The 20604-nt window shown below is 42.0% G+C and overlaps 1 long non-coding RNA gene across 1 annotated transcript; it reads left to right on the top strand.

Moving 5' to 3' along the window:
* Positions 1-8349: 8349 nt before the first annotated feature.
* On the top strand, positions 8350-17180 carry LOC136992325 (uncharacterized). The gene is made up of 3 exons (XR_010884515.1): positions 8350-8394; positions 16118-16218; positions 17121-17180. It is a non-coding gene; the product is annotated as an uncharacterized lncRNA (long non-coding RNA).
* Positions 17181-20604: the final 3424 nt, after the last annotated feature.

Genomic DNA, 20604 nt, shown 5'->3' with positions numbered 1-20604 from the left:
TATAGATTTTTTTTAAGGATATAAGCATTAGCAGCAGAAGTTAGCTGAATGGGACCACTGATTTTATCCTCAAATATTAGAAAAACAGTCTTTTGAAAACACGTGGAATAGAAGCAAGAAGATCAATCAATCAGTCAATAAAACTGATCTGGATTAAGCGATTTCTGAAAAAGCATTATTTCAGACCTGACTTCTCAGCTGAGCAGACTACAGTGTGTTTCCAAACAAGCACTCAGATATAAGCTAGATACTGTATGATCTAAGTCCCAAAGTCCCGAAGAGTAACCCAGAAAACTTTTGCACGGTGTGAGGCATTACCAGGAGCTAGCTATTAGGAAATGCTAAACACATAACTGCTTTGGAAGTCTCAGTCCCCTCTGGAGATTAAATGCCAGGCTGATTCAGGTTGGAAAAAAGGCACTCCCGTTCCCTCCAGGCTCTACAGTCTGCACTATATTCTCAGGGGCATATATCAAAAGTTTAAAAAGTTTAACTTTGTGAAAGTCCCAACTTCTGTGCAAACGCCTAGCATCAGTACCATGTCTCAATTCCCTGCCCTGGGCAAGCAGATAAAACATATATTTTTCACCTCGGAGAACATTACAGTACCCGCACAGCACCTGGGTCACTGTGTGGCAAAGAATGCAAGAGTTCAGTAGTCAGAAAGAATTAACGAGACAGAGTATAAAACTCCGGCTGTAGTAGGTAGCCTACTGTCAAGGGGTGAGAAACCTGGGTTCAAGTCCATGCTTAAACACTCGTTTGTGAATTATTTTTCACTATAATAATTAGATACAGAAAGAAAATAATCTTGGGGGTGGAATGCAGGACTCAGCATCTCAGCTGAGTCTTTTAGCCTATAAACATCCATTAGCATCATGCAACATCTTAATAACTGCGGACACCTGAATTGGGAGTAAGAGGTACTTCAACCCAGATCAGTCTATAATTTCAAGTCTAGGTTCCAAGTTTTAGATATCAGGTGCGTTTGAGGTAAAAGTTTTGTCTTCTAGGACTTTTTCGTCTTCTGCAGCTAAGGACGGCGTTGTACCCAGGTGAACACTGTACCCAGCGGTTCCCACGCTGGGGTCAGGAGGCAACTGGTGGTCAGCAGACCCCAGCAGGTCCTGCTTGAAGAGGACGTGGTGGGTGGCTCACCTGTGGTCATGGGGCAGTGCTATCACCCATTTCCTGATACGCCAAATATATTCCCTGGCGTGTGCAAACTTTATATATTATACTTCAGTCTACAGAGAAAAAGGTGAGGGGTTAGGATTTGGCAGTCGTATAAAAGGTACGAGCCTCTGCATCATTAGTGCAGGTTTAAAAATAAAGCAGCTGCAAATCCCCTTTTTTGAGGGGCCTGACCCTAAAGGTGCGTGTTAGGGCATATCAGCTGGCTGAGGTGCCGCTCGGGCACTTTACAGCTCCTGGGGACGCCTCGCTGCTTGGGCCAGCGCAGCTCGAGTGCGGCGGGGGACAGGACCCTGACTGCCCAGAGCGAGAGGCCGAGCAGCGCGCTGCAGCCTGAGAGCCAGCAAGGACGGCTTTTTCTCTTTTATATGTTTTTTTTTTCCTTTTTCTTTAAGGATGTCTTATTTAAATATGTGTTCTTGCTCTCTTTTTTGAAAATTTCAGAACTCAGCTGTGCAGCTTTGAAAGTTTATCATAAAACTGAAGATTTAGCTGGAAGCGTGTTTTCTGCTGTCCTTCGAAATTTTTAGTAGGGTTCAGTTCCATGTATTCGTAACAATTTTATTTGTTTCCTGTTGAGTAACAGGCCACACATAAAATCATCTTTGAAGAACTAGCTTTTTATTGGATGTGAATTTGGGTCATTTTTATCTTTGGGTTCCTTAGGCAGAGCCTAAAATCCAGGCCATTTTAAAGCAAATTTTTAATGGTAGCTTGCTAGGATTTCACGTCTGACTATTCTTGAAGTAGATTTCTGTTATCAACAACACAGATTCTTCCAACAGAAAATGTGCCTCTACTGTGTGTCACGGTTCTTGAGGCAGATTTTGGAGCTGTATAAGGCAAAAGCATTTTTTTCAACACATTGAACATGGTATAGTACTAGACCTTCATTAGGAAAGGACATTTTAGAAATAATTATTTAATGTTGCAAAAAGTAAAAATAATTAAAATGCAGTTATATTTTTAGTCTCTCCTATTGATTCAATCTCTGTTCTTGTTAGAGAATTACAAAAAAGTACACCTGTCTTTGATAAGGCGAAATACTTCAAGAGGCATAAGTCTCTCGTTGGCTGTTTGGAACTGGCACAGAAATTTTCCATGCAATGTGTTGCTTGATTTAGTTTCTGGCATGATGATCTCTCTCCCTTGGTGGATTTTCAACTGCTCGAGAAGAAGAAAGCTGATGGATTTGATGTATGTGAAAAAAACTTCTTCAATGAACCAAACTGGCAGTGTTATCTGATTCCAGCTAGAATGAATGAACACCGCAAAAATGTTAAGTAAAAACAAAACATTTGTTTCAACAGCCTTTGATGTTTTGCATTAGCTTTCCCTGGCAAACAAAATATTTTCCTGCAAAGATACTGAGCAGGATCACCAGATAGCTTCGTGCCCAGACTGTAGAGGAAATACTTAGACAACTTCCACCTAGACTGAGCCTTTAAGCTTATTTCTGCATATAATCAGAAGCCCCTCCAGAAGTCATGATCTGAGTTCTACAGGTCTGGGGTAGACATTTCTATTCTTCCATATTATTTGGGACAGCTGCCAAGCCTTAGTAAATCTGTGGTCATTAATATGTGGTACTTGTACAAAAATTTTGTAACTTAGGAGAGACTTTGCTTTGCATCTTTGTCTCTGGCACAGACTCTTTTTGGATAAGCCAGCAAGCAGAAAAAATACCCAGTTGCTTAATGAACTGTTAAATCAAGCTCTGGACCTGTGTGGCTGAAGTGGCTTAACTGGCTGAAACGTTTGTCTGTTACTCACGGACAGTTGAAAGGTTTGTAGAAAAATCACAAATACGCAAAATGGGGAGGCAGTATAAAGGTTGGGTTTGTCCATTAGGATGCAAAACACGGAACAGCATGTTTTTTCTGTTGAATCCCTTTTCATCCAGCATCCAGACTGCTACAGCTTATTATGCCTCGTTTTGTATTTAGCACCATTACCAAACAAGTTCAGCAACTCAGTAACTAAAAAGGTGTCGGTGCACGTGCAGAACTGGGCAGTGGGAGTTAGAAGTAGAAAGGTACAAGCTAAAAGTCTCGTGCAGCTGAACGGGCTGCTCCAGCACAGGGTTGGGAGAGCAGCAACTTGATGGCCTCCATGTTCCCCTTCTGCTCAAATAAACTTCTAGAAGATGTTAACGACTCCTGACTATCATCAGTATCAAAATGATTCCTAAAAAATCTAAGGAAAACAAGGATGAGTGAATAAGAGAAATACTTCTGAGAGCAACCACTTCTGCTTTCACAGCGGAGGTTGGGAATGACGATTTCCAGGATCTCTCTATTCTGTTTTCCACCCTTAGCACAAGCACTGCACATCCGCTCATACTCATCTCCAGAAGTGCCTCTAGGGTTTTTTTGTTGTTTGTTTTTATTCAAGCCCTTTATATAAGGAACAATTTCTCCCTTTTATCAATTTCAGCTGAGTTTCAAAGACAATTTTCAACATCAGTGTTCACTCTTTCAAAGACAATATTTGGAAATATTGTATGTGGAAAATACTTTCCAGACAAATAACCACCAGGACAGGCAGGAACCTAGTTAAGATTAATAGGCTGAATTAATACGCTGAATTTTGCTTTAGACTGACCTTTGTACTCTGCTGAATAAAACTTTAGCCAAAATCAAATGCCAAATTCATTTCCTTCTCCCTCAGCTTCATTATCTATACAATAAGGATATCAGTCTACAACTGATGGTTGGAGTCTCTTTCCTAGTCTTAGGAAATCTTCCAAGGTACATATTAAGAGTCTGAACATTACTAATCTATAAAAGTTGATGGAGAGTCTTATTGGTTAAGCCTGCTCTGTTCCTTAATGGGACTCCCAGGTGCTATTCATCTTTCAGCACACTAGGCTAGAATATCAAACATGTCCAAATTCAAACCGTGAGGTCACTCCTAGAGCATCCTGTCTTCTCTGCACCATGCTACCATATCACGCTATAATGCAGGTATCATTCAAGGTTTTGGTGCATGCCCCTTAAGCCTTTCTAGCCTTTGTGGTGTGCGGGACCTTTCTGCACCATGAAGAGCTTGTGACCGACATCACCACTTTTCCTCAAAACATGTTACATTAGCACTCCCCGCCTACGGGCCTTGGCATTAAATCAAATCTCCAAGCACAGACCCAACACATTGTCACTGCTTCAGAGTGGGAGGCCAGCCAGGGACCTATGCGGTTTCTCCTTGAAGTGGACAAGTGCACCCAAAACTGCAGGCTGGGGCACTTCAGCAGTAGCCACACCACCACAGATACTGTGCGGGACCTGCACTCTGGTTTCACCATTTTGTCATGTATTTTTCATTCACCAAGCACATGGCACAATGCTACAGGGTGCTGCCAAAGAGGACCTGCCTCCGGTTTCTCGCTGTGGGTTCACATCTCCAGCAGGAACACTACTCAGGTATTAGCATTTTCTGCTCTGTCTCTCTAGTCTTCTGCAACTTGTTTTTGACCCTATGAGGTATTCAGCAAGCAGCTTCTCGCTCAGGTGGTGCAAGCCTGCACTAAGTGCAGTGGCACGAGCCTTGCCTTCCAGCGGTAGCCATCCTCGACGGTGTCTGCAGCAGGCTGTGCCCAAGGGGATGCCCTTACCAGCAGTGCACCATGTCCAGGTGGGTTATGATGAAGCCCATGGTGTGGAAGGCATCACTCAAGCCTACATCTTGCCTTGTCAGCCCCCTTTCATTCCCAAATCCAGTCTGTGCTCCAGTTTCCCAGAGATGCCCAAGGCTGATGTGTCTGGTGTGGCATGAGCAGGCCAGGAGCTGCACCACCTGGGCAGCCTCTGCCATGCTCCTTCTCCTCCCTGCTCACTCCTTCTGCTCCTGGCATGCTCACGAAGCTTGTGGAGGTGCACCCCGGGCTGCTATGACCTGTTGGGAGTGAGAGAGCATAGCCAAAAAGGGAGCAGACTCTTGGCATTCAGCCACTGGATGTGGGAACACCATCCTGGCACTTCCCAGGCCTTTCCAGAAGTTTTGTTGGTGCTTTTGTGAAAAATATGGGTCTTGCAAGGCAGTCCCTAGATCTCCCATTGCAGTTGCTGGCAGACTTGAGGCACTTCATCTGGAGCATTTTATAGGTGAACTCAAGGGAGACGTCTACTGGTGGACATCTACTGATTGCCTTCAAGTGAGTCCCAGAGATGCTCTTCTGAGTGTGAATAAGCTATGTCAGCATCACGGATGCCCTTACAGGTCAGGGTAGGTACTTAATCTTAAGGGTGCTATAAATCTGTGGTTGTTTAGGAACAGCAGAGGACACTTATCTACCTTAGGAAAATATTAATGGTCTTTTAAAAGGAAAAGCACAGTTTCCACTAAGAACTAGGGATATGTATGAAGTTGGAAGAGAGGTAAAGAGATGAAAATATATGAAGAAGGAAAAGGGGCGAAAAGGTGGAAGGGGAAAAGTCTAAACAGAATGATTCTGTATAGAGTGTGGTAAAATTAATTATTATATTATTGTCTGATTATTGCATTGAAAAACTGCAGCTGTTCCCTTCTAATTTCTATGTGCCAGAAGCTCTTCAAGTTTTCATAAAGCAGGCAGGAATTTCCCTTACTGTGTCTTCATCTTCAGTGGATCGTGATCCTACAACGTTATGTTCAATGTAAGCTGGATGATGATTTTTTTTTTCCCTCCCTCCTGTAGTACTTTCTAAATTCTCTAGGACTGCTGTATCTCATCTTGCATAACACAGCAGATGGGAGAGAGAACAGAGCGGGGCAGGATCCAGTAACATCCCTTGGATGGTTGGACCGGCAGATTGCAGGAAACTGTGTTGAATGTAACTGCCAAGTCACCAATCAGTCTGAATCAATTAATTGTCAAACTGGCACACAGTTCGTAGCAGGAAGCTCCACGTCCCATTCTGGTTGGTTTTCCTTGTTTTTTTTTTTTCTGTTTTTTATCAATTCAGTGTCACGTTTATTAAAAAAAATAGCTCCCTTCTTGTGTATGCAGGTTCATCCTTTTGCTCGCTGACCTCTTGAATATCCATACTTCTTGTAAATTTGTAGATAATGCATCAAAGTCAGTGCAGCCTGATTCTGCTAGTGTTTAATGTTTTCTGGATAACAAATTGTTTTCAGGAAGCGAAAATATTATTCAAGTCTCTTTGAAGGGAAGATACATTTAAGATATTGGAAGTGAAAGCGCCAGTGACAATATGGGAAAAGAAAATATGTTCTATTTCTTCATTAGTAGCATCCTCCAGCCACTACACTGAAAAGTTTTATTTTCTACTTTTGCATGTGTCTTTCAGGTCCAGCAGTAACACTGCTGTTGGCTTCACATAAATGACCTTGTTTATGTCTTCATATTTATTCATAGCACCAGGCTATGATATATTATATAAATGTTATATGCACATTACTAACAGGACTTAAATTAAATACAGTCCATAGGCAGCCATCCCCACAAACTTTATACCTTTCGGTAAAATCTTTCTGAGCCGGATTTCTCTCCAGTGTCCCCACAGTCACAAAACCTGTGGGTACCATGGATGGCAGCTGCTGTGATACGCTTGCACCAGCATGCCAAAAACTGCCGGGTCACCATTAGTTTTGGGGTAAGATGTAGCGATCTTCATAAGCAGATTGGGAGCTGCAGTGCAAGCTCTGCACGAAGAGCTGCTCGTCAGTGGACTCACTTGGCAAAAAAAAGTTGATTTTCCCCAAGTGTAACTTTCTTTGAGATGGCTCTTTGTCAGCGCGCGGAAGGGTTGCTCTGCTGGGAGAAGCAGGGGGCCTGGGCTGGGGGAAGCAGGTGTTCCCTTCCAGTCGCACATTGCGATGAACAGTCGCAAGACATATGTCATTGTGCACAGTAAGGTAGTCTGATCTGGAGTGGAAATGCATATATAACGAGCGAAGTTTGCATCGCAAGGAAAAGAGTTGCAAATGTTTCATAAAAGAAATGAGGATTAAACACTGCAGCGGGAATGAACGTTAAATAGTGCAGCCTGTGCAGCATCTAGGAGAACCTAAAACGATCTGGAGAATTTAATATTAGGTGGCAAAGGCCAGATGTATCCCTCAAGCGATGAAGGATACTGGGCGCCGCCACGCACAGGCCATTATTATCAATACCAGATTTGTACACCGGATCTGCTCTGGTGTGTATCTGTTTCTCTCCAGCTCACACGAGCCCACAATACGGATTTTGTCTGGGTGTTATGACACCGCGGGAAGACAAACAGTGTTGGATACAGCACGCCTGCTCCTAGCACAAAGTTAACCCATCCAAAAAAATTTGGAAAACATTTGGATCAGCAGAGGGAGTTCAGACCAGACCAATGCTCTCTATTACAGGGCCACAGTGGTTTTGATCTGGCCCCAGAAGCCCGGTCAAACGATGACCTAAAGGAGATCTAAGGTAGCCTGTGGTCTACCATATCCAGGGTTTCAGCCTGAGATGGCAAACATTATTCTCCTTTACGTTAGAATGAAGTTTCATTTGGATAATAGTCACCCTGGGTCTAGCAAGCCCGAACCCTCAGGAAGGTGATCAAATGTCCAAAAAGCTGATATGATTTTCAGAGAGGCAGGTCCTCTGCAGGCGTTGCAGCTGAGCACTTCTGAAAACCGTATTAAGGGTAATGCAGCATACCATACCTTGACAGTCTGCGTGTCCTCGTACGCATGTTAAAAAAAAAAAGTAGTCACCATGAAACAAATAAACTTAAACCTATAAGGATGGACTTCTTTCAAACACAAAAATACCCAAATGCATGTCTGTCACAGAGACAAAATTATTGTCTCTGCACACCCAACCTGAGAGCTCGAGTCCACAACTTTTCCCACAGCCAAATACTCACATGCCCAAATATAGGATTGCACATGAAATTTTAGTAATTTTTAATGTGTTTTAATCCAGTCCTTAGGGTTTATTTGGATACTTGCCATTCTGTTCCCACATCAATGCATTATTCAATAATCTTAAGTTAAACCTATTAAAAAAGTTGCTTTGTGTTGGCAGAGGATAGAGTTTGAATTGCTCTACAAAGGATTTTTCTGCTGATGGACCTACTATATAGCAATCCTCTCTACACACTTGTCCAATTAATTTTTTTCTAAACTTAGAAAAAAAACTTGTATAAGGATAGTTCCTGTTATACTTCAATGTGGTTTTGATTACATTATACTACAGCAGCAGCACTGGCCTTTCTTCAAGTCTAGGTGAGAAGCTAATTGGTTTCAAACTGTTTTAAGTATGCTGAAGTTATAGTTGTCAATTATTTTTCTGTAACAGTAATAATTCCTCAGATTGAACTCTGCTTTGTTAAAGAGCTTTAAACCTGCTAAAATAATTAAATAACTAACATTATTTTCCTTACTTTGCTCTGCTTTCATATTTAGACTCCTTTGGTTTCTGACCTCCAAATCCTGTTAATTTTGATCAGCTTTTTTTGTGAGTTTAGAGATTGTACTGTGTTCTCTTTTTTTAAACACGTATTGTGTTAATATATTTTTACATTGCTTGACGTTACTTCGGGAGCTGGTGCCAAAGGTGCCAAAGGATGTGACAATATCCTTTAATATGTTTGCTAGTCTTGCTTGCTTATAGTGTCTTTTTACCTGAAACAATCAATAATTTTAAAGGAACATCATATCATCTTTGTAACTATCATTCATTTAACAGACTATGAATTTTTTTAGTAGATATTCAAAGCTAATGTGCTGTTCTAAAAGCTACCTAGAGATGCAATAGTGCTGAATGCACACAGAATTGCATTCAAGATTTTCAGTTAAAAGTTACACAGAATTATTATCCGGTTCCCAAAATACTATTTTTTTTTTGGGGGGGGGGGGGCAGAGAAATGCTTCTGCAAACACGTATGTGTGTTTGTTGCAACACCCGAATCAAAATCCGTGTCAGGTTACTCGCAGATGAAGCAGCCTTTGAGTATGCTATGGGTAATGAATTGTCACAGAACATTTATCACTTTTGATATATAATTATCAGTAAAACGGGGATTAGTGTTTTGTTGGGTAAGGCCCAGCCTTATGTGAAATCAGAACAAGGGTCATTACCTTTAATGCCTTTTTATCTCCCGGGCTGCTGGAACGATTGCTGTTTGGAAGGAGGAAGGGCGGGGAGCGGGGATGGTCACAGTCCAAGGTGTCCGAGACATCTGTTTGCCTGGATCAGCGAGAGGGAGAAAAAAGGAGAAGCAAGAAATTCAACAAAAATTAGCAGCTAATCCTCCTCAGAGGCGTGCGGCAAAGCCCGTCGAGACGAACGGGGAAGGCTGGACGGAGCAGGACAGTGACGGTATATAGCACCTGGATCTGCCATGGAGGAAAGAGGCGTCGCTTGGCCGCAGGTGGCCAAAGCCACAGTTTCAGCATCAGCCTCCTCCACCTCCAAAAACCTTAACAAATAGAAACGAACAGCTTCGACAGAGAGGTTCGGGGGAGTGAGCGTTACTTGTGGAGAGCTGTTACATTAAAAGTTAATATGACTCTTAGGAATACGGGGTTCACCTTGCTGGATCAGATTAAACTGGTGCAGGATCCTTCTAGCAGCAGTGGCCGACACTGATGTCTGATAGCGCTCAAACAGCTTGCGGATACGGCTGTAACTGCTCGCCCCTGACCCTGAGCGGTCAGACGACGCCTCTCCCCGTGAGGGGTTTATGTCCCTCAAACATTCCTGTCCTGTCAGAATACAGACATTTTATGGGGGGGCCGGGGGGGGTGTTATTTCAAACATGTTTTTCTAATCCTCTTTGAAGCTCTCTAAGCTTTACTATTATTAGCTGCAAGGCTGAGCTGGGGTCGTTGTAGCACAGCATGTTTACCTTAAAAGACGTGCCAGAAAGATGCTTATAAAAACAGACATACCCTCCGCAAATCCGGAGCCGGCTGCCGCTGGTGACGTCGACGGGAAGAAGAGGAGACTCAGCAGGGCAGGGGTTTATGGCTTTACGCGAGACGCCATGAAGTCATGATCGAAAACATGTAGTCGGAGGTTTGGAAAATCATCGCAAGTGGGGTCTGAGTGGCTGCTGGAGCCTCTGCGACAGCAGCCTGACACCGAGCGGGCATGGAGGGGAAAATACTCTGCAGTACTCCCAAATACGCTTCGAGGAACCGCTCACTTCTCCTCCCTGCCTGCACTGGGTGCAGCACGCCCCTTTCACCACTGACCTGCCATGAAACCAGAACAAATGCAACCGAAAATCATAGTTACCAGAAATCCTCCAAGAGAACGACCCAACCGAACATGCCTCCCAGCTCAAGGTGTGCTCTACTGGGGGGCTTGGGAGGAGAGTTGGTTTGGAATATCTTTTCTTTTTTCGGTTTAGTTCAAATGTTTACTCCTTCAAAATGCACTTAGTGACTTCAGAGATCAGGCTGCAAGACCCAGAAAGCAATTCTCTTTCCGGAGGTACGGTATGAGAGCAGCAGCGGGATCTGCTTTCCCATTCTGCCAACATGTTTCTGGCCCAACAGGGGGAGGCCACTTAGCGAGAAGTGCAGTCCACACCAATTCATTTTTTGGCTTCTTTGCTAAGATGAATTCTTCTCCTTTGTATTTAACAGAACCTTTAACTAGCACAACAAACAGCTTTATGAATATCAGCAAACAGATCTCCGGCCGCGTTGCCAGCTACTGCAGTGGTTTTGTACGAGGGACATCTGTCCAACGGCAACTTGACCAAAGCCACCAGCAGAGCCGCGCTTGCAGCCGCTAGTGCTGGTAACCTCAAAGGACCAAATGGAAAGTGAGGACTGTTCCCAGTCCCATTACTAGTGCTCTGAACTTTCCAGGCCGCTTCTAAAAATTCTCATATTTTGCACTTGGCATGGGAAATTCTTCAGAATCCAGCAAAGGGCTTTGAAAACAAAATAGCCCTCTCTTCTTTCTACAGACTGTCTTCTCTCCAAGGCCTTGTTTTCATTATCTGAAAGGTTCCCAGACAACCTTCAGACCCCTTCACGGTCACAGCCTCCAAACAGAATAAAATCCTAACTAAGTATACCCTCAAACAGGAACCTGGGGCTGAGATGTGTTTGCAAATCCCTTGGATCAGAGCACAAGCCCAATTTTAAGTCCAAAACCATGACTGACCTTTTCCTCAGTTAAAATATGGTTGCATTCACACAAGAAAGGCTATTTTTATAAAACTTTGGCTTTTGGTGGTGGGAATCTTAGGTCTGATTTCTAGAAATTGAGGTAGAGCAGTTCTGAACCATATGCTGCAAAAAGCAGAAGTGAATGTCTGACCCTGCAACACTTCTCAGCTTCCCTGCTCCCTCACATCACTTCCTGAGCCCTCAGGTTGCCGTTTGTGCGCAAAGTGCCAGCTTTTCCCCCTTTCCCTTGACAGCCTCAGTCCCTGGTCTGTTCTAAATGCAGCTTTGGCAGCAGTTTAAGCGTTTGGTGGAGGTGTGCATGTGTTTTAACTGGTACACTTTTGCCGCGCAATTCCCTCACAGGAAGACACCAGACTGGTTGGAAAGGGCCATGTATTGGAATAGTTGATTTTCCTTTCCACCCAGATGCTATCAAAAAGTGCAGTCCCACTGCAATAACTGGATCTAAGCCAATATAAGGTAACGTAGTGGGACCTTCTGGTGCAGACCAGCCTTCAGTGCTCATGGTGCTTTTTTCCAGCTCACAACATCCCTCCTCGCCACGACCATTGGTCCCATTTCAAGGCGTTTTCCTCACATTTAGCATCTCCCACTCCCCATGCCAGGGTCTTGCAGACGGGTGGGCACAGCCCACCCATCTTTTGCTGTCATCTCTGGATTTTTTTCAAGGAAAATGTAATCACCAGTCCTACTTTGAACTTCCTGCATGCCCGAAAGCTGCCTGAGCATATTCTTCCATCCTCGGTTTCTCATATGCCTATGTTTGTCCTTGTTGTACAAGTAGTGCTTGGCGAGACATGACTGTCAACTTTGCTGGAGACACAGTGTAAATATTTTGTGCTTGTACAGCCGTGTACTTACTAAAGGAAATTGTGCTGCATACCAGTCCTCGCCGGGTTAACAGGAAAAAAAAGTGTGTTTTTCTCATCTCTTTGGAGCAGCTCAAGCTGTAGCGTGGTGCATGATTTAGCAGCATTTGTGATGTTTCCCTGATTAATTCTTAAACGGGTCTCCTAGCAACACACGGAGGGAGACCACAAGTACTTTGCCATCAGAGAAACATCTTTGTATTTCTGTCTGGTGTCAAGTATCGGGATCCGTACTCTCCCGCGTATGAATGTGCATGGAGGCCTCTGCCACACGTCCCCTTCTCCGTGCATATATTCCTGAGATAAGGCAATTGGTAGGGGAAACTTCTATAGGGATGAGCAAAATAAGGGAAGTAAGTAATTGCTTAAAATTACAGCAACTGGACTTGAAGTTGGCAGCAATTACTTGGGTAAAATAATTTTTAAAGGATGCCAGGTTCAACTGTTAGAGAATTTTAGGATATGTTCTGCATCCTTCTAGATAACCCACAGAGGCAAAGAGTGAGAAAAGCAAGCAAGACTCCTTTTTTGATATCGCTGGGCACAGAACAACTGTATTCGCAATTAATTTCTGCTGTTATAGAAACTGCATATAAATATTGGTGTTTGAGCTCTTGTTCTGTGTGATGAGAAGATTTAATAGCAGAATGCAATCACCGTACACTTTTTACACATGAAACTGAAGCAAAACCGCAATAGAATAAATACACTGATTCCATTATTTTCTGCTACCTCTCAGTTTATAAAAGGCTGTTGCTTTAAAAATTAGATACAGTGTCTACCACAAAAAGTGTCATTAGCAAAAAGCAGCATGTTTCCGCTGAAATGCAAAGAATCCATAGAACTCATCTGTGATTTGAATTAAAAAAGTGCCAACAGACTCCAGCACTTGTGCATCCTTCTGGAGAAAGGAAGGTGGAGGCTCAATAGCAGCTTTTGTCTTTGTACTTCAGGAAGGTCCCTTGGGATGTCTTAGGAGGAAAAAGCTGAAATTTTCCTAAGGGTAGTAAGACAACTATTTAACCCAGTGAAAAGACGCTTGGATAATTGTAGGCTATTAAATCCTTAATTGAAGGACAGCATAAAGGAATCTCAGCACACACAAGATATTTGTCCTCTCTCTAGTTCTAAACAAATTGTTTTTTCAATGGATTTATTAATTGACTTCAGGATTAGATGCTTTCCTTAGATGTGTCTTCATTATCTGGAAGTAAAATTAATGTAACACCAGAATGCAGATATCAAAGTGGAAAAGGAGTTAAAGAACTAAGTCCTTGAAAAATAAAGATAAGTGCTTAGCTGAGGGGCTAGGCCCTTTTAGGAAGGGAAATCTATCAAAACAGATTTCTTTTACCATAAATTGTATCTGGGGAAGGGGGATTTCATGCCAAAATTAATCCTAATCCTACAGTGGAAATTCTGTGAGTGTAGATTATTGCTTGCGTAAAGATCTGCAAGATTTAGCTCTCAGCATACTTTCCTAGATCATTGCCTTTAAATCAAACCTTGGAAGCTAAATATTGACTTGTCATTTCCGAAGACACTGCTATGAGTATTTGAACATTTAGGAAGCGGGCAGGTAGAGGAGATGGAAAAGCCTCCTTGGTGAACTTCCTCCCAGAAAAGGTGCATTAAAAGGCCCTGAGCCTCGGCTTTCTGCTATTCCCAACGCTCAGTTTTCTGCTATTTGCACTGCAAGCAGACAGTCCTCGACGCAGCCAAACAGCTTGACAATTTAAAGAAGCATATAAGACTCTACATCATTAATATGAAGTCTTAAAAGTATGTTTAATTTTGTTGTCTTCAGGAAGCCAGCAGCCTAAAATTCCAGCTGCTCAAAATATGTCAACGTTAACGGCAACTGCAGGGCTCGGAGAATAAATTGCGGCAGCCGTTTTGATTTATACGCCTGCCAGCTTCCGCGGCGCGACGCTCGGGCTCTGTTTGCCTTTCATCCTTCCTTAATTATTGGCGCGTCCCACCGTACCCGATATTGCCTTTTGCTCTCCAGTTTGGGGTAGTTCGACACGCAGGGCCGGTGCCTGCGGAGGCTGCCGGCTCCAGAGGGTTTGAAGCCCAACCCAGCTGGGATCTACTTTTCCCGTGGTAGTAGGATCCCCCTCCAGTGAAACACTGGGTACAGCTTTTACAACCAAGCCCTCCTTACTCCATTAGCACCCCACTTTTATCACAGAAAGGTATTACAAAGCTTAAAAGGTAGCTTGGTTTCCGTGTCCGTTCAGCAGATGGCATCAATTAATCCATCTTCTAACTCAAAGTGTTAATATTTTATAAAAGAGAGAGAACGTTCACTTATTTTATTCCCCTACCCACAGGCATGCACTTAAAAAAAATCTTCCCTAACTTATCTTAATTCATATCTCCTACTTCATAATTACCATTTTACTATACTTTCTGTCTCTGTCATAGCTTAGTTGTGTTTTTTTTGAAATTTAATCAAATAATAATTAAATTCTGAGGGTAACACCTCTGGTTATCTCTTCATAATTAAACTTTACTTTTTTCTTCAGAAATATTTGAAAGGAAAAGGCAATTTCTCGTAAGAATGCATGCATATCATTTGTGTGTTAGTTTGATGACTGAAGTGACTTTGGCAGGGAATTCAGGGGAGATGTACTTAATGCATTCAAATATGGGCTTTTTGGAGTTTTCCTTTTTTCATTTGGGATTGGTTAGCTAGTTTCAAGAAGTCCCAGACACATGCCAAATACAAAATGCAAGAGGCTTGTAAGTCTTATATCTTAGCCACTGTTTTGTCTGAGCAACGTACGCAATACAAATTGTTCTCTTTCCCACCTTCCCTCGCAGGCAGACTAAATTATGCTATAATTTAACATAATTTGAAATTCCTTCCTAGATCTCTTCAAGTAGGATCTATCAATATCTGCATAATGGGGTAACTGCATTTCCCCTCAAAACCTAGGGCAGAATTCCAACCTCAGTTTGCCGAGGAGGGGTGAAATAGAGTTCCAGTGCAATTAACCCAGTGCCAGCCGTGTCCAGGCTGCCGTTCTGCTTACGCAAAAACCTCTCCTGGCTCGAGGCGAGGGTTACTTGGCATCCGAGATTCACGACGGGGGGAAAAAAAACCCTCCCAATATCTCAGTGTTTACATTGAGAACGTTGTTCTTAATATTTATTGAATATCTCTTCACTCAATAGGATTGAGGGTATTATTTTCTGCAGAATAAATACCGGTCGAGAAGATCTAAAATAATAGCTCTTTATTCTGCAGTTATTTGCTGTCCCGTGATGCAGAGAGGAGGTAGCTTTAGTCCTTTAGCAGCGGGAAGAGAGACGTGGCGAGTGCTTTCGAAGACGAAGAGGGATGATGGCTCTGAGGAGACTTTCCCCAACGCTGAGCTTGGGCCAGGGCAAGGAGAGGAAACAGTAGCTAAAGATCAGCAGCTCCGCTGCAGGCAAAATGATGGGTTTGTTCTTGGTGGCATGCAACAACTCTGAAAGCGAAACGGGTTGTTAAGTATTACGCATCAACGTTTCTTACCTTATTAGACTACAAGGTTTTACGTAGCTCTCTCAAAACCGGGTAACAGTTGAGAGTCTCTCTCCTTACGCAAACCTTGACAACTATACAACATTTTAAATTTAATCACTTTAGCAGAAACTGTTCCTTGTACAAAGGTTGTTTTCAGATTAATTAATCTGCTTCCTCCATATGTCACAATTCTCTTTTGTATCCTTCATGATCTTTCAGACATGAACAAAATTCATCAAAGATCCATATGTCTTTCTATTTGTGCTGCTACCCCACATTTGTACCTGTTTTTTTTCCCAATTACAAAATACTTTTTTCTACCCTTTAATGGAAAAAAAGCAGCTTTAAAAATAATAAAAGGCTTTTCATAATGTCATCTAATCATAGTATTCTTTTTTTTTTAACTTGACAGCAGTTATCCCTGATGTCAACACCAGCCTCATTCGTATACCAATTACCTAAGGAAACAACTGAGTATTTGGTCTTTTAATGCAATCCAGAAGCTGGAACACTGTAAGTCCATAAATGACCAGCCAGAGCATCACAGATCCCTGTCTAGTTGTCCACAGACCGTACAGTTAACAGCTAATATTCTAGAGTGGTTAACACTTAATCTAATTAGTTTCCTTGCCAAAAAATAAAAATAAAAAAATTATAGAGCACTGTCTCTCCGGACTTGTAATGTCAAGGTTTTATTCTTATAATTAGCATTGCAGCAGCTTATCCTGGTAGCACGAGATACTCAAAGTTATCAGCTTTACGACTCAGACTAGAACTCTTAGTCTCTCCCAGTTCAAACTGTATTAAAATAAATATAATTAAAAAAAAAAAAAAAGGACAGGCGTCTCACAGCTGTCTTGTTTCCTCATAGAGCGTGTTTACTGACAAAAAACAAAGGAGCACCTCATTGTTTCCCAGCAGATTAACTGAAACCGTTCCCAGAGCGTGGGCTGGCACAGGACGAGTGCTCTGGCCTCCTTGCGCTTTCCTGTGCAAGATCACGGTTCAGGTGCTCTGGGCGTAGGGAACCGCAGAGGGGCTGCTGCCGCCCAGGGCACGGCGAGGGCTTGAGTGGTGGTTGCTGCCAGCCGCAAGAGCCTTGGGCATCCCGACTCTTCCCAAACATGGGTTTTGTTACCAGAAACCTGAAAGAAACTGGATTATTTTTCCCTGTCTAAATTTTTTACTCCTTAGGAGAAAAAAAAACCATCAATACTTCCTTAAACATTCACCTCTGATCTGGCATCTTATGGAAAATTTTCATAGATTAAAGCTTGCAAAAAACTAAGGAGCTGGTAACGTCAGCTCAGTTAACTGCGATGACTGTCATCATTGGTCTGCCCCGGGAAAGCCAGGAAATGTTAAATGTTCTGCTGATCCTGTGCCTTTGGTGCCATCGATTTCTTTATTTTTAGATCAACTGCTCTTGAGTGCAAACCTGCCTTCCGTTTCATCTAGATTTGTTAATACGGTGGTGAAGGTCTGGGAGTCATCTGAAGTTTCAAAGACCGGAGATTTTACAAGGAGTTAGGAAGAGGAAGAGAGAAGGGACCTCTTGTTACAACTCTTTGCTGTGAAGTCACTGCATGAGGCTTGCGTTTTTCAAGATCCTGCGCGATCCTTCTCAGATGTTGCTGAAACAGCAGCACCCCGTCTTCAGGGGTGCAGGACAGGAGCAGCGTATATCTCAATGCTAACAGAAATGCACCAGGTTTTGAGCTTAGCTACATTGCTAGGAATCCACTACTGTGACAATTGTTAATTTGATGGGTTATAACAATACAGCAAATACTATATATATATAAAAGACAACTTTTTCTCCGAGTGGTTTTCCTTCCCTTCCCTTCCACTTTTTTGCTATATTAAAGACAGATATAGGAAAAGGTACATGGTTTTCACTTTGAATTTTACCATGTAATTCTGAGTACATACTAAACCATGAAGGATGAGGCGAAGAATACCGAGAGTTATCCGTGCTGAAAAAAGAAGAAGAACAGGTACCAGCATAGTTTTGCCGGTGGCTTTTCTTTACAAACAATAACGAGCAGAGAGGAGGAGGAGGAGGAAGAGGAGGAGGAGGAGGGAAGACAATGTTTCGTTACTGGCAAAAGTTCCAAATCTGGGCGGGGGGGGCCTGACACAAGACTCAAAATGTGACAACTTAAATATGTGAGATTTCAAAGGATTAGGAGCACCATTCTAAATGTCTTATTGAAACACACTACACAATCATCTGCCACAAAAGTGGAGCTATTTAATTTTAAGGCAATTTTAAAATCAAAGTGAACAAGTCTCTCACTCTAAGTGAATGAGACTTGGCAGGTCCTTTACAGCCGGGAAGAGCTAAGCCCTGGTACAGACTGTAAAGTTCTGGTTCATAGAAAGAGACAGTAACTGCAGACGGGAAAAATTTCTTGACAACAACTATGATTGAGGGGGAGAAGGGAAGCGTGTGCCCCTGCAAACCAGAAGGGAAATCAAAAGAATCATTGGGGTGGGAATTTTTATCTCCAAATCAAAGCATTAGTAGCAATTCAGCCTGTTTATGCAGGGACAAATGTCTTTGGAGCAGGGAGAAGAAAAAAAATAACAAGCACATGGCACTATTTGCTTTACAAGTCAATGAAAAATAAGTATTCGCTACTGGAGAAGAAACATTTGCACAGTTCAGCATACAGGAAAAGACAGAAAGCACAACAAATTTTGAGTGTGGTCCCAAGAAATGAGCTTAAAAGTCTTAAACTCACCTATGATTGAATGGGTTTTTAACTCAGTTTGGACCATCAATGTGAATGAGACAAATAATTTGATACACAGAAAAAAACTCGCTAAACTCTATGAAACTGCCTAGATATCAAATCTGTTAAAGTGACTAAACATGTACAGAAGTATCAGGGTAGACCTTCAGATGCTCGTAGATATTTCTACAGAACCCTGGCCCCAGCTCAGATTTTCAAAAGTGACCCTGGGTCAGATTTGGGGAGATATTTAACAGCCTAGAAATATATGTGAACACCGATGGGACCTACATCATTGCTTAAATAATTCTGTTACTTTACTCCTGTTAAAAATTTCAATGAATCTATTCCACTGGGCTCTGAGAAGCAATCGTAAACGCTGAGAACTCATTAACAGTCCATTTTCCTAATCTGTAATCTGGTGTGTAAGAGCAGCGATGTTAACTGCTGCGCGCTGGTGTCAGATGCATCCTTCGCCCATCTAAACCCAAGCAGCCCGGAGCTGTCTTCTGCCCTGCAGCCTGCAGACACCATGGCTTTTATCAAACACGACAAGGCAACTTCAGTGTTATTTCTCCTGAGAGAAAATTTGAGGTTTATCTTCAGATGCTTCAGTATGATTTTGGCTCCATCTGCACCGGCTAAGTAAAATTAATTGGAACCACATTTACCATAATCAAATTAAAATTAAGGCTATTAAACTGGGGATTTTTTTTTTCCACATGTTTAGGCAGAGTTAAAACAGAGATTTTTCCAGTTCTTTCCTGCCTGTGGATTTTTTTCTATTCACTCTTAAACCTAAAGAAATAACATAGAATTTGGCATGATATTCCACTTTTTCTTTTCTCTATTACCAGTTAAAAACACCACCCATGCAGTCCTTTTCATTTAACAACCCCAGTTTGAGAATTATAGACTCTTCTGCTTCTTAAAAGGGCTACCATTTTGAAAATACACAGAGAAAATCATTAATAAATAATGAAGAACCAGCACTGATTGAACATAAGTGTATATACAGAGCCACTAAGCCAGTCTGTCTAAGGTGTGCTTTATACTCAGAACATTGTGTGCATTCAGAATGAGAAAATTAGTTTAAAACTACCTAAGAACTTCTGAACTGCAGATTAAGGTCTATCATCCCTTACAGAAAGGGAGAACAATTGTCATCTGCTTCCTGCTAATACAATACAAGTTGTGTTCCTTGGAAAAGAATGCTTTGCACTCTCTCTCTTTTTTTATGTACATAAAAATGGCATGCAATTTTAATTTGTTTCTCGGTGGTGATCCTCAGACTGTTTTTCTGTGTTGCCTCTAACTGTTTATTTTGTGTTCACTGAAAGGATAGGAAGGGGAATAAAAAGCGAAAAAGAAAACTTTTTAAAATATGTTAACATTTGAACTCAATCTACAGATCATCCCTAACAGGGGTGCTGTTACCTAGTCCTTGATAAAGATATTACTTTAAGAATATACTTCAAATCATACTTCTGATAGCTCTCGTTAACCTTGACTTAAAGATCTATCTCTACCCCTTCTCCCTTTAAGCAGATTTTTCAGGCTAGGCTCTTAAGACAGAAGATAGCAATATTATTTTTCACTTTGATTTTTAGAAGGCATTCAATTTCTGTAATATTTTCAATTAGTAGAATAGGGCATTTTTCATTTCATCTGAACAGAACACAAGATTCCATCACTAACTTGTCAATGCAATTAGTCATATTCTTAATTTGATGCATTTCACTGAAGCAGTGCCTTTCAGCTTATTGTCAAGGACCACATATTTATGACAAATCTTTCACAACAAATGAAAAGGTTAAAAACATCTACTGAGTTTGTATTCAAACGTTCTGCACATTCTCAAACATCATCCCCGCCAAACTGATTTTGGGGTTATGTTTTTCATTCTCATTCTGGTGCTGTGGTTGCTATGCCTTTAGACATTGTGATACTATACGAGAAAACCCAGTATAACAGTATATTGTGAGTGCTGACTTAGTAACTAACAAAAAATGAGAGCTCTACTGAACCACACAAAAGATCCATGTTTCCTTACATTTAACAAACTGCTGAAAGACCTGTAATTTAGATAGCAGGAACTAAGAAGATCTGTGCTCTAAGTAGGGAAGAGATAAAAGGTTATAAGGCAGTGGAAAGGAAAAGA

The sequence above is a fragment of the Apteryx mantelli genome, chromosome 6, assembly GCF_036417845.1.
Source record: "Apteryx mantelli isolate bAptMan1 chromosome 6, bAptMan1.hap1, whole genome shotgun sequence".
Classification (NCBI taxonomy): Eukaryota; Metazoa; Chordata; class Aves; order Apterygiformes; family Apterygidae; genus Apteryx; species Apteryx mantelli.
The sequence above is the reverse complement of the archived record's forward strand: the minus strand, read 5'-3'. Positions and strand labels throughout refer to the sequence as shown.